This window comes from Procambarus clarkii, chromosome 74, assembly GCF_040958095.1.
Source record: "Procambarus clarkii isolate CNS0578487 chromosome 74, FALCON_Pclarkii_2.0, whole genome shotgun sequence".
NCBI lineage: Eukaryota > Metazoa > Arthropoda > Malacostraca > Decapoda > Cambaridae > Procambarus > Procambarus clarkii.
The window spans coordinates 26,170,859-26,184,098 of record NC_091223.1 but is presented as its reverse complement, the minus strand read 5'-3'; positions in this window follow the sequence as shown (position 1 = coordinate 26,184,098).

The window sequence follows — 13,240 nt, the reverse complement described above, 5'->3', positions numbered from 1 at the left end:
AGCATTTCTAGTTTGATTAAGACGTACTCTAGGAATATCAAAACTGTATTTATTTCTGGTGTGGTGCTCATGGGTTCTGTTACAACCTTCTATGAAGCTTTTAAGATCAGGATTGGCATTATAGTTTAGCGTTTTATATATGTATAATACACATGAGAGAATGTGCAGTGACTTAATATCTAACATATTCAGAGATTTGAGTAGGGGTACCGAGTGATGTCTGGGGCCAGAGTTGGATATTGTTCTAATAGCAGCTTTGTGTTGGGTAATTAGAGGACGTAAATGATTTTGGGCAGTAGAACCCCAAGCACAAATACCATAGTTGAGATAAGGATAGATAAGGGAGTAATAGAGAGTCACCAGGGCAGGGCGTGGTACATAATATCTGATCTTAGAAAGAATGCCCACAGTTTTTGAAACTTTTTTTTGATATATTTAGAATGTGTCCCTGGAAATTCAGCTTGTGGTCAATGAGAATGCCAAGGAATTTGCCATCTAATTTGTTACAAATTTGGGTATTGTTTATTTTGAGATTTATATGACTAGAGGATTTATTGCCAAACAGAATATAGAAAGTTTTGTCAATGTTAAGGGTGAGTTTGTTGGCAGTTAGCCAAAGATGGACTTTATTTAGCTCAGTATTTACTGTGGCATTTAGAGCAAGAGGGTCAGGACTGGAGTAAATGAAGGTTGTGTCGTCAGCAAATAGAATTGGTTTGAGGTGTTGGGAGGCATTTGGAAGGTCATTAATGTAGATGAGAAAGAGGAGAGGGCCAAGTATGCTGCCCTGAGGAACACCAATGTTGATGGGTAGGGTGGGAGAAATTGTATTATTCACAGAAACATATTGGAGCCTGTCAGTAAGGTAGGACTCGAGGTATTGTAGGGAGTGTCCTCTGACTCCATAATGATGTAATTTAAGAAGAAGGTTATGGTGGTTGACAGTATCAAAAGCTTTACGCAGGTCCACAAATAACCCAACAGGGAACTCCTTTTTATCAAGAGCTGTATGAATCGAGTTAAGCATACTAATAAGTGCATCGTTAGTGCTTTTTTTGGGTCTGAAGCCATATTGGCAAGGGCTAAGTATATTGAGTTTGGCTAGATATGAGTAAAGCTGCTTATATATAAGTTTTTCAAACATTTTTGACAAGTTTGGCAGGATTGATATAGGTCTGTAGTTGTTAACATCTGTGGGGTCACCACATTTGTGGACAGGCGTTACTCTCGCTTTTTTTAGAATATCTGGAAAGGTTTGGAGTTCAAGTGACTTGTTGAAGAGCAAAGCAATAGCAGGGGCTAAAGATCTGGAGGCTTTTTTGTAAATTAAAGTTGGTATCTCCTCAAGGGCACCAGACTTGGTTGTAAGGGAAAGGATTATCTCATTGACGTCAGTGGAGTTAATAGGCTTTAGGTACAGATTATTATTTTATTAACACATCACTAAGACGAGAGTAAAATACTGGTGTTAGAAATGATCAGGAGAACTTGGAGGAACAATTGCAAAGGAGCATAGAGAAGTGGACCTAAGAAGTGGAGCCCTAATGGGAACCAACCAACTAAGCATTTGTGAAACACCCAATAAAGATAAATCGTTGCTCAAACACATACTTGAGATTTTACTCCAACTTCGGCGGTTATTTACAATAATAATATATATCAGTATTATGATTATTTAACTAATTTAATTTGTATAGTGTAAAAGTTGTAAAAAATTTGTAAAAGCCATCATAACTCACAGCGCTTTAGTCAAGTCTTAAACAAAAGAAACGTTAAGACATGAACAGTGCTCTCTATCATGTTAGGGACTTTAAGCATCCTACAGATTAATCTTCTAAAATATTATTTTCTGCCTCTACTATCCCCAGACTCCGTCTAGTCGAACTGGCTCATACGAGTGAGGGCCTCAAGGAGACCAGACAACAACACAAGCGGGACAGACTGCAAGCAGTGTACAAGAACAGGAAAGTGAGTCATCAAAGATCCCAGTACAACAAAATGTGTCAAACCAGCCTATAAAAGTACCCATCCGCAATGGCAGACAGGGAACTGGAACCCAACCTATCTTGGGAGAACCCAAAGCAGCCCAATAGAGAAGAGTAGTATTTAGGTCATCGACACAAATGTGGATGGAACTACAAATAAAGAGTTAGCTCTTTATTTGGGTTCAAATAAAGAGTTTACTCTTTCATCACACACAAAAGTGTAATGGGACAGTAAACTTATTTTTATTCCAATAACATTTATTCTAATTTAAGTGTGAACTCACCTAGTTGTGTTTGCAGTTGGTTGAGCTCTGGCTCTTTGGTCCCGCCTCTCAACCGTCAATCTACTGGTGTACAGGTTCCTGAGCCTACTGGGCTCTATTATATCTACATTTGAAACTGTATATTTTATTATTTTATTTTATTTATTTATATATATACAAGAAGGTACATTGGGATTGTGAGGATACATAGTATAGTAATTAGAATCTTGTAAACCACTAGTACGCGCAGCGTTTCGGGCAGGTCTTAAATCTAAGAAAATTTTAAGTAGGTAAAGACTTGCAAAATTTATAAAAAATGATAACAGTTACAAAGGAAGAAAAAAAATAAAAGATGAGAGAAAATTGTAGGTATATGGTCTCCACCACATCACTTCCTAGTGCATTCAATATACTAACTACTCTGACACTGAAAAAGTTCTTTCTAATGTCTCTGTGGCTCACTTGGATACTCAGCTTACACCTGTGTCCCCTTGTGCTGTGTTAAGTAATCCATCCTTGTCTACCTTGTCAATTCCGCTGAGAATTTTGTATGTGATGATCATGTCTCCCCGAGCTCTTCTACATAGATGCATCTCAAGTCGCTGTCTTCAAGCGACTTGAGATGCAGTTCACTTAGCCTTTCCTCGTAACTCATGCCTCTTAGTTCTGGGACTAGCCTAGTGGCATACCTCTGAATTTTTTCCAGCTTCGTAATGTGCTTGACAAGGTACGAGCTCCATGCTGGGGCCGCATACTCCAGGATTGGTCTTATTTATGTGGTATACAAGGTTCTGAAAGATTCCTTAAACAGATTCCTGAAGGCAGTTCTGATGTTAGCCAGCCTCGCATACGCCGCTGATGTTATTCTTTTGATTTGGGCTTCAGGAGACAGGTTTGGCATATCAACTCCTAGATCTTTCTCTCTGTCCGTTTCGTGAAGGACTTCATCTCCCATTCGGTATCCAGTGTCTAGCCTCCTATTTCCTCCTCCTAGTTTCATTACCTTACATTTACTTGGGTTGAACTTTAGTAGCCATTTTTTGGACCATTCCTTCAGTTTGTTTAGGTCATCTTGTAGCCTCATACTATCTTCCTCTGTCTTAATCCTCTTTATATTTTTTGCATCATCAGCATACATTGAGCGGAACAAGTCTATTCCCTCTGAGATATCATTTACATATATTAGGAACAGTATTGGTCCAAGAACTGATCCCTGAGGGACTCCACTGGTGACGCCTCGCCACTCTGAGACCTCACCCCTCACAGTGACTCGCTGTCTTCTGTTGCTTAGGAGCAAAAGAAGGACGTTGTTTTACATACCTTATCCAGTGGACTACCTTCCCTTTCACTCCTGCCTTTATCTCCAATTTGTGCACTAGTCCCTTATGTGGTACTGTGCCATAGGCTTTCTGGCAATCCAAAAATATGCAGTCTGTCCAGCTCTCTCTATCTTGCCTGATTTTTGTTGCATGGTCATTGAATTCAATTAATCCTGTGAGGTAGGATTTGCCATCCCTGAACCTATGCTGATGTTGCGTTATAAAGTTCAGTGTAATTACCTAAGTGTAGTTACAGGATGAGAGCTACGCTCGTGGTGTCCCGTCTTCCCAGCACTCTCTGTCATACAATACTTTGAAACTACTGACGGTCTTGGCCTCCACCACCTTCTCACTTAACTTGTTCCAACTGTCTACCACTCTGTTTGTGAAAGTGAATTTTCTTATATTTCTTCGGCATCTTTGTTTAGTTAGTTTAAATCTATGACCTCATGTTATTGAAGTTCCGGGTCTCAGGAAATCTTCCCTATAAATTTTGTCAGTTCCTGTTACTATTTTGTAAGAAGTGATCATATCACCTCTTTTTCTTCTGTCTTCTAGTTTTGGCATATTTAATGCCTCTAACCTCTCCTCGTAACTCTTGCCCTTCAGTTCTGGAAGCCACTTAGTAGCATGTCTTTGCACCTTTTTCAGTTTGTTGATGTGCTTCTTAAGATATGGGCACCACACAACAGCTGCATATTCTAGCTTTGGCCCTAACAAAAGTCGTGAACAATTTCTTTAGTATATCGCCATCCATGTATTTAAAAGCAATTCTGAAGTTAGAAAGCGTAGCATATGCTCCTCGCACAACATTCTTTATGTGGTCCTCAGGTGATAGTTCTCTAACTAACTTGGACCAAAACCACTCCAAACACACACACACACAAACACACACAAACACGCACACACACACACACACACACACACACACACACACACACACACACACACACACACACACACACACACACACACACACACACACACACAGCTCATACAACACACATCTGACTTCAGTAGGACTCAAAATGCGTGTCAGTAAACCATATGTTTGTGGCAGTAGTTCCTACATATTTCCAAACATCCAGCTGTGTCTTCGTAATGTATTTTGCTTATTAGCTGGTTTATTCCGTCCTGAAGACCTGCGACACCATTATACACATCTCTCAATCTTAAGCTGTATTTCCTATCATTTAAGTTGATATTTCTGGAAAAGTTGGAGTGGCCAGTGATAAATTAAGTTTAAAAAATTAAGTTTAAATTAAGTAAAAAATTAAGTTTGCTGGATGGGTGATTTCTTTCAGACAAAATTATATCATTAGTTTGTGAATTATTTCTTCACGGGCGGATATGGACATAACCTGGATTCAAGGAGCAGTTACACAAGTACTTTCGAACGTGTACATCTTTCCTCGATTTTTGACGGCTTCGGTTACAACCAGCGTATTGATCATCACTACCGCAGGTATTACACAGCACACCTGGCAAAAAACAAACTCTAAAATAACACTTTCTTATCAGTTTTCAACCAGAATGTCAGATCGCTTGGTAAACATTTTGATGATATTAATACACTACTCACAGCACTAGGTACTAAACTATCGTTCATTATTTTAACAGAAACGTGGCTAAGTAAAGATCATACTCAACTTCACAACTTAGCTGGTTATAATACCATTCACAACTGTAGGCATAACAAAAAAGGAGGTGGCACAGCTATATATTACCAAGATATCTTCATCTGCAATATTTGTCATTAGTGATACAGATGACTTCTGTGAATATACCTTATACTCCATTAATATACTCTATTAAATATACTCTATTAATCCTTTAAACCCTCCTTGACTATTGGAGCAATCTATAGATTTCCCAATACAAACATTCTCAGATAACCTAAGGAATCTTATCATAAACAACAACCTCAACAAAAACCACATCATTCTGGGAGGTGAATTCAATATTGACCTGTGTTAACAAAATAGCCTTCAAGTCGACTATTTCCTAAACAGCATGAACTCCTGTGCTAATCCCCACAATCACCAGGCCCACTCGAATCACTCAAACATCCGCTACTACCTTGGATCATTATGGACTACCATAACAGCTCCTCTTGCATCTGGTATAATCATTGACAGGACAACTGACCACTATCCTACCTTCCTCGTGGCGAACATGGACATAGCACCACCAGCTAACAAGAAACTTACCTTTAGGTTACACAGTGAAGCAGCAATAGGCAATCTCACAAATGCACTCCACACTGATAACTGGGAATCTGAATTTAATAATACTCAGGATATAAATTCATTAACTAACCTCTTCCTTTCCAAAATTCTAAGCCTTCACAACACTCATTGTCCTCTCCTCACCAAGCAAGTAACTGACAAAAGATTGAACAATCCCTGGCTAACAAATGGCATACTGAAAGCAATCGACAAGAAACATGAATATGAACAAAAAATTAGGATTGGCCTAGTTGCAAAGGAAGTAGTTAAAAGGTATTCGTCAGGGCTTACCAGTATAATAAGAAAAGCAAAACTTTCCTATTATGAGAGTAGATTCAATTAAGCAAAAGGCAACATGGAGAGCCATCTCCTAACATCCTAGGAGCTAAACAACATTCACATAACCAGATAAAAATCTCTAAGGATGGTTATACACTTGCAACAGATCTAGAAATGCCCCCCCCCCCCCGCCGAGTCCCAACGGTCAGGTCAGCTGACTGGCCTCTCTCTCTCTGCCGGGTGTCGCACCTGACTCTGCTTGGCTACAGTGACACTTTTTCTGGGCGTAACTATGTCGAATCATATTAAGATCTTGAAACCTAGATCTGTTTCTGGATATCTTCCACAATATTTCTGTTGTGTTTGTGGGTATACTACAAGGGAAAAAGAGTTTGTTCAGTGCAAGGAGGATAAGTGTCCTAACATTTGTCACACACAGTGCAAGACAGACCCTGACTTCTGCTGTACTTAAGTGCCAGATCTCAGGACCTAGTGGGGGATTAACGATCCTGTGGAGTATGACACGGAATCTGACTTTGCACCACAGTATGACCTGACAAATTCCTTCCTTGCAGACACATCTACTGATCAACAGGCTGCTTTTATTCAGTTTTATAAACTCTCCCAGAAGTTTCTCCAACATAGGGAGGCTCTAACTGACATTCTGGGGCTCATTGACTCCTTCAAGGCAGTGTGTGAAAATCAGAACACAGTATCAACAACAGACACAAGCTGCTCTGCACATAGTGCCGAGGTTGACAGTTGCTGGTCTAATCACATTGCTAGTAACTCCGAGGCTAATGCTTGGTGGAAATCTATCCAACATAAAGCCTCACAGGAAACTTTGAACCGCAACTCCGAATCTGCAAATCCATCTGCAGGTCTTCCAGGTACATATTTGTTGCCACCAACACCTTCTGTTGTTCTTTTGCCACCAACTAAGGAAACACACAGCAGTTTGAATACAATACCCAGTGTGACTTCCACTCCTGCTAATTCTGACACACTGGTACCGACATCTACAGCTGTCAATCAAGCGGTGCCCACTGTACCAGTACAAGGGCCAAATCAAAACTCAACTAGTCAATATAGGCCTAGAAGGAGTGGTCGAAGACGTATCCGTCCTACTCAGCGTTCTCGGCCTCCACACCCTCAGCAACAACATAACCAGGCACTGCATCACCAACCTCAACAAGGCCCAGAACAACAACAACACCGGCCTCCACACCCTCAGCAACAACATAACCAGGCACTGCATCACCAACCTCAACAAGACCCTGAACAACAACAACACCGGCCTCCACACCCTCAGCAACAACATAACCAGGCACTGCATCACCAACCTCAACAAGACCCTGAACAACAACAACACAGGCCTCCACACCCTCAGCAACAACATAACCAGGCACTGCATCACCAACCTCAACAAGACCCTGAACAACAACAACACCGGCCTCCACACCCTCAGCAACAACATAACCAGGCACTGCATCACCAACCTCAACAAGACCCTGAACATCAACACCAGCAGCATACTCAACATTGGTCTCATCACCTGAATCAGCGGCTTAGCTCTGGCAGTCAACCTCCCCAGCGTTAAAGTAAGCCCCTGCTCTAAATGCAATCGCAGGGGGCATACAGCTGATACCTGTCGAAGTGATCTCAGGTGTAATTACTGCCACCGAACAGGTCATCAACAGGACAATTGTCGTACCAAAAGGGTCCTGGATAGACAGGAACAAATGTTCAGAGACCTTATCTCGGATCAATCTCAGAAATACTCAGACTTGGTGCATACTCTTACTCGCCAGCACCCTTACTATCCATACCCAATCCCTGAAGGTGTCGTTGTGCCTTACTCAGCACAGCAGATTTACACTCCACCAGCACAGCAGCTACGAAGTCTGCCACCATACACAGCTGCATTCTCAAACAACTTACAGACATGAGGAGTCAATCGATCAGCATATTGTCTGCCAACATTAGGGGCTTCATGACCAATGTTGACGATCTCACACACAGCTTTGTGAACACTCATCGTCCTGATGTGGTTATTGTGCTAGAAACATTTCTAGATAACAGGACCTGTTACGACCCTGGGTTCTCCAGTGGAAACCAGAGGTCAAAATTGAGCTATTAAACTTTCTGGTAGTACAGTTGAGTGCATCACGAGCGGCAATTGTTTGTATCTTCCCTTCCAGACGTAAGACTATTATTGTTTCTCAAAGAGCATTTAAAGACTGAGCTTGGGGTTGATTATTAAATAATAACATAGGCACCAACTATGTTGACTAATACTTTCTAATCATTTGTAAAGTAACAATACGTTGCATAGGGAAAGATCTTTAATGTGCTTAGCTGCACGATCAATTAGGCTCCTTCCGGCACCACGACATGCGGGAGGCCTAGCTGGTCGCTTGGAGCTTCTTCCCTGGCTGGCGTTCGTGGGCACGAGACCTACTCTGTGGCTGCACCCCTACTCTCCTCCCTTCTCCTCTTACTTATTTCCCTTACCTTAAGTGCCTGTACCATTAAGTTAAGTACTGTATGGTGTTTTTAAGTGTACCTACTCTGGTAGTAACGATTGGTGAGACCTGGGGGTAGTATTTGCCAGTGTTTTGGGTACCCCTAAGTGTTGTGTTTTGTATTAGGGTACCACGTGGTGTCACTACCCTAAGCTGCATCCAGCTTCAGTGCTTATCCAGTAGTACTTTACCCTAGCTTGTTCTCAGTGTAAACCTTGTATCCTGTCTATGTGGACCAAGGCTTTTAACGTAAGATAGGGTGGTAAAGTTATTATTATTATTGTTATTGGTGTGAGTGTATATGGGGGGTTGTTAAGGGGTTAATAAATAAGTACATGAATTACAGAGTATCTCTTCTTCCTGTGTAGGAGTGCATTGATCAAGCCTTAGACTAACATATATGGTCTAGTAGCAAGTTATTATTACTGTGGATAGTTTATTTTGGGGGCCGGGCCTTTTAGCTCTCCCATATTTGATACTCTGTCTTCTAACTACCCTTACCCCTTAATAGTACCAGTACCCCATAGAAGCCCACACACATATTATTTATAACAGGACCCCTGAGAACTTTGCTACAATTGCCGGTTATGCCTCATGGTTGCGCCGAGATAGGCAGGGTCAAGGAGGGGGTGTTGCAGTGTGCACCAGCAAATCTGTGTATGCACAACACATTGATGTGGTCATTCCTGGTCATCTTGAAATTATGTTCTTCAAAATATGCTTAAATCCAGGTACCTCAATTCTCTTATGTGCAATGTACAGACCTCAATGGCAGGGTGCTTCTCCAATCACCTTCCTGATGGACAACCTAGACTCCCTGCTAATGCAGCACAACTGTCAGCACATTATAATTGTAGGTGACCTCATCCAGTATCTTATACAGAGGGATTTTGATGAACTCTTAGCAGTTTTTAACCTTGAAAATTTTGTTAGCTTTCCTATCCACATATCAGGCTCGTCCCTTGATCCTGTCGTAACTGACCTTCCTGCAAATATTGTTAATTGCAGACCTCTGGGATATGTTGGTTCTTCAGACCACCAGGCTGTCTTTACTACACTGGCTATCCCGACAGATCGAGGTGAAGAATCTGTTCGTACTACCTGGCTTTGGGACAGAGGGAACTGGCCAGCCCTACGGTCAGAGCTTGAAGTAACTGACTGGAATGCTTTGCTCCAGGGAGACGTGAACAGCCAAGTAAACGCTTTCACCAGTCATATACTGGACCTCCAGTATAGGCATATCCCTCATCGGCAGTATGTGACCAAGCCCACTGATCAGCCTTGGTTTGGATATCGCTGCCAGATGGCAGCTGAAGCCAAAAACAAGGCCTGGAGGAGATTTAAACGGCATCCCTCGGCTAACAGAAACATTCATAGACAATCTTGTCGAATAATGAAAGAAGTTCAAAAGTGGGCCATATCCAGATGGGAATTCGAAACTCGAAGAAAACTTGCATCTGGAAGGGTTGGATCCAAGGTCTGGTGGTCCCTGGTGAAGGATCGGCAGGGGTACTCATCTGAGGACACAATCCCACCTCTAAACAGAGAAGATGGTACTGTGGCAACCAGCAATCAGGAGAAGGCTGATTTACTGGCAAACCACTTTGCTGCCAAGATGCAGGTCCCTGATCCTGAACGTCAGCCTCCACATCTTGCCCCATGCACTGTGTCTAGGTTGACTGAAGTGGTTATAAATCAGGCTGAAGTTCTCCATCTCCTTAACACGCTAGACACAAGCAAAGCTGTGGGGCCAGATAAGGTCAGTCCAAGACTACTACGCTGCTGCGCTGACCTGTTGGCTCCACCTCTCACGCACCTCTTCCAACTGTGCCTAGTTCAAGGAATTTGGCCCTCCTTATGGAAGAAGGCAGACGTTGTTCCAGTGCACAAAAAGAAGAGCCGCTCAGTAGTTGGTAACTACAGACCTGTGTCACTGCTTTCCATTACTGGCAAGATCCTAGAATCATTAATTGCTCAGCGAATGATATAATTTTTTGACCGTCATCTGCTAATTTGTGATCGACAGTATGGTTTTAGAAAAGGCCGATCTGCTGCTGATCTCTTGCTAAATCTCTCCTCTGAGTGGCATCAGTCACTGGATGAGTCTAAGATCAGCTGTGTTGTTGCTCTAGATATAGCAGGAGCCTTTGATCGGGTCTGGCACCCTGGATTAGCAGTGAAGCTTCAAGCTTTAGGCATTGCAGGCGCCATCTTAGTGTTATTAAAAGACTGTCTTCAAGAACGGACTCTAAGGGTAGTCCTCAATGGAGCAGGGAATCCGATAGCCACTCAATTGGTGGCAGCGTTCCACAGGGTAGTGTGCTTGGCCCTCTGCTGTGGAATGTTTATTTCAACGATCTTCTTCATCTCATTCCTGAAGCTCAAACCTATGCTGATGACTGTACTCTAACTTTTACATACAGAAAGGAGGAAATGCTAACTGCTGCAAGAATCATTAATCACAAACTTTCAGCAATTTCTACCTGGGGTAGGAGATGGCAGGTCACATTTGCGGCTGAGAAGACTCAAGCGATGATGATAACTAGACTGCACATGGCGAATCGGACAGAACTGCAAATGGGTGGCAAATCCCTAGTGTTCACAGAAGAATTTGACATCTTGGGAATGAACTTCGACTCTTCAATGACAATGAAGAGCCATGTGCTAAACCTAGCTAAAAAGGCAGCCAGGAAACTTACAGCACTACGACACATCTCATATCTTCTTGACAGCAAGGGATGCAAAACCTTATATGAAGCACAAGTTCGCTCCTATCTTGAGTATGCACCCTTTTCCTGGATTGCCTGCCCCCCATCTTTCGTCAGACTGTTGGACAAAGTAGAGAAACGGGCTAGAAGGTCTTGACCAAGTCTGGGGGGAACGATCTGAACATCAGAGCCTGCAACACCGTCGGGACGTTGTTGGTCTTACTGTTATGTACAAGGCCAACATCCTCAAAGTTCCGCACTTGGCCCAACTCCGTGGAGTACCAGTAGTTCCCGCTCGTAACACTAGGCTCTCAACCTTCAACAGTCTCATGCTTGAAGTGCCATTCTCAAGAACATCACTCCATCAGCGTTCATTCCTTCCGAGACTTACTCGCATCTGGAACTTGTTCGCTCAACAGATTGATACACGAGAGATCAGGTCAACTGTTCACATGAAGACTCTGGCACACAGCTGGCTACAAGCTTATCCTCTTCCTTATATGATTGTTACTTAATGTTTTATTAATGAATAAAGGCTATTCCTTCTAAAGCAAATAATACTAGGCTCATGAAATAAATGAGCATCTAGGAGTAGGTTTCAACTTAGCTTACATAAGTTCAATATATGGTAGTTCCCAATATGTTAGTTTCAAAGTATACTCTTATGAAATAAATGAGTTTCTAGATGTAGGCTTGAGATGAGCTGAGGTAGGATAACAGCTCTTGCTTGCAACTTCACTAGGTATGTTATTAGGCATCCCTTATGAATCCTAGTATTAGTTTAAAAGGGAGAGAGAGAGAGAGAGAGAGAGAGAGAGAGAGAGAGAGAGAGAGAGAGAGAGAGAGAGAGAGAGAGAGAGAGAGAGAGAGAGAGAGAGCGAGCGAGAGAGAGAGAGAGAGAGAGAGAGAGAGAGAGAGAGAGAGAGAGAGAGAGAGAGAGAGAGAGAAGGAGAAAGAAGAGAGAGAAAAAGAGAGAGACAGAGAGAGAGAGGTGTTACGACCCTGGGTTCCTCAGATGAAACCAGAGGTCAAAATTGAGTAAAATAAACTACCTTTTAGTAGGGAGATGCGTGGCGAGGTGCACTTGTTTGTATCTTCCGTGCCAGACGTAAGACTATTCTTGTTTCTCAAAGAGCATTTAAAGACTGAGCTTGGGGTTGGTTATTAAATAATAAAATAGGCACCAACTATGTTTACTAATACTTTCTAATCATTTGTAAGGTAAACCTGAGTAAACTTGGGATAGGAATGCTGTACAATTAGTTGAGTAGTCTGCTGGCAGCGAGTGAACTGAGGGAGGAGAGTGGAGACGATCTCTCTCTCTGGCTGGCGTTCGTGGTGTCGAGATCTCCTCTGAGCTGCTCTGCAACCCTCTACCTTTTCTCCTCCTTCCTTCCCTTACCTTGAATACCTGTAATACTAAGTACGGTGTTGTTAAGTGTGCCTACTCTGGAAGTGAAAGATTGGTGTAGACCTGGGGTAGAATTTTCCAGTGTTTTGGGTACCCCTAAGAGTTGTGTTGTGTTAGGGTACCACGTGGCCTCCCTACCCTAAGCTGACTCAAGCTTCAAGTTCTTCACTAGTAGTACTTTACCCTAGCTTGTTCTCAGTGTAAACCTTGTATCCTGCTTATGTAGACCATGACTTTTAACGTAAGATAAAATAAATAAAATAAAATAAAATAAAATGTTTATTTAGGTAAGGTACATACATACAATAAATTTTTACAAAGATTGGTTGACTTATAGGTAGAGCTAGTACATACAATGCCTAAAGCCACTATTACGCAAAGCGTTTCGGGCATGATAAACTTAAATGACAAGCTTAATACTAATTGAGCATAATGAGTAGAATGAAAACAAGAAATGAAAACATAGATGAAAAAGCAGCACAAATACAATTTTGTCGACAAACAGCGCTCTTTAAAGAAAAC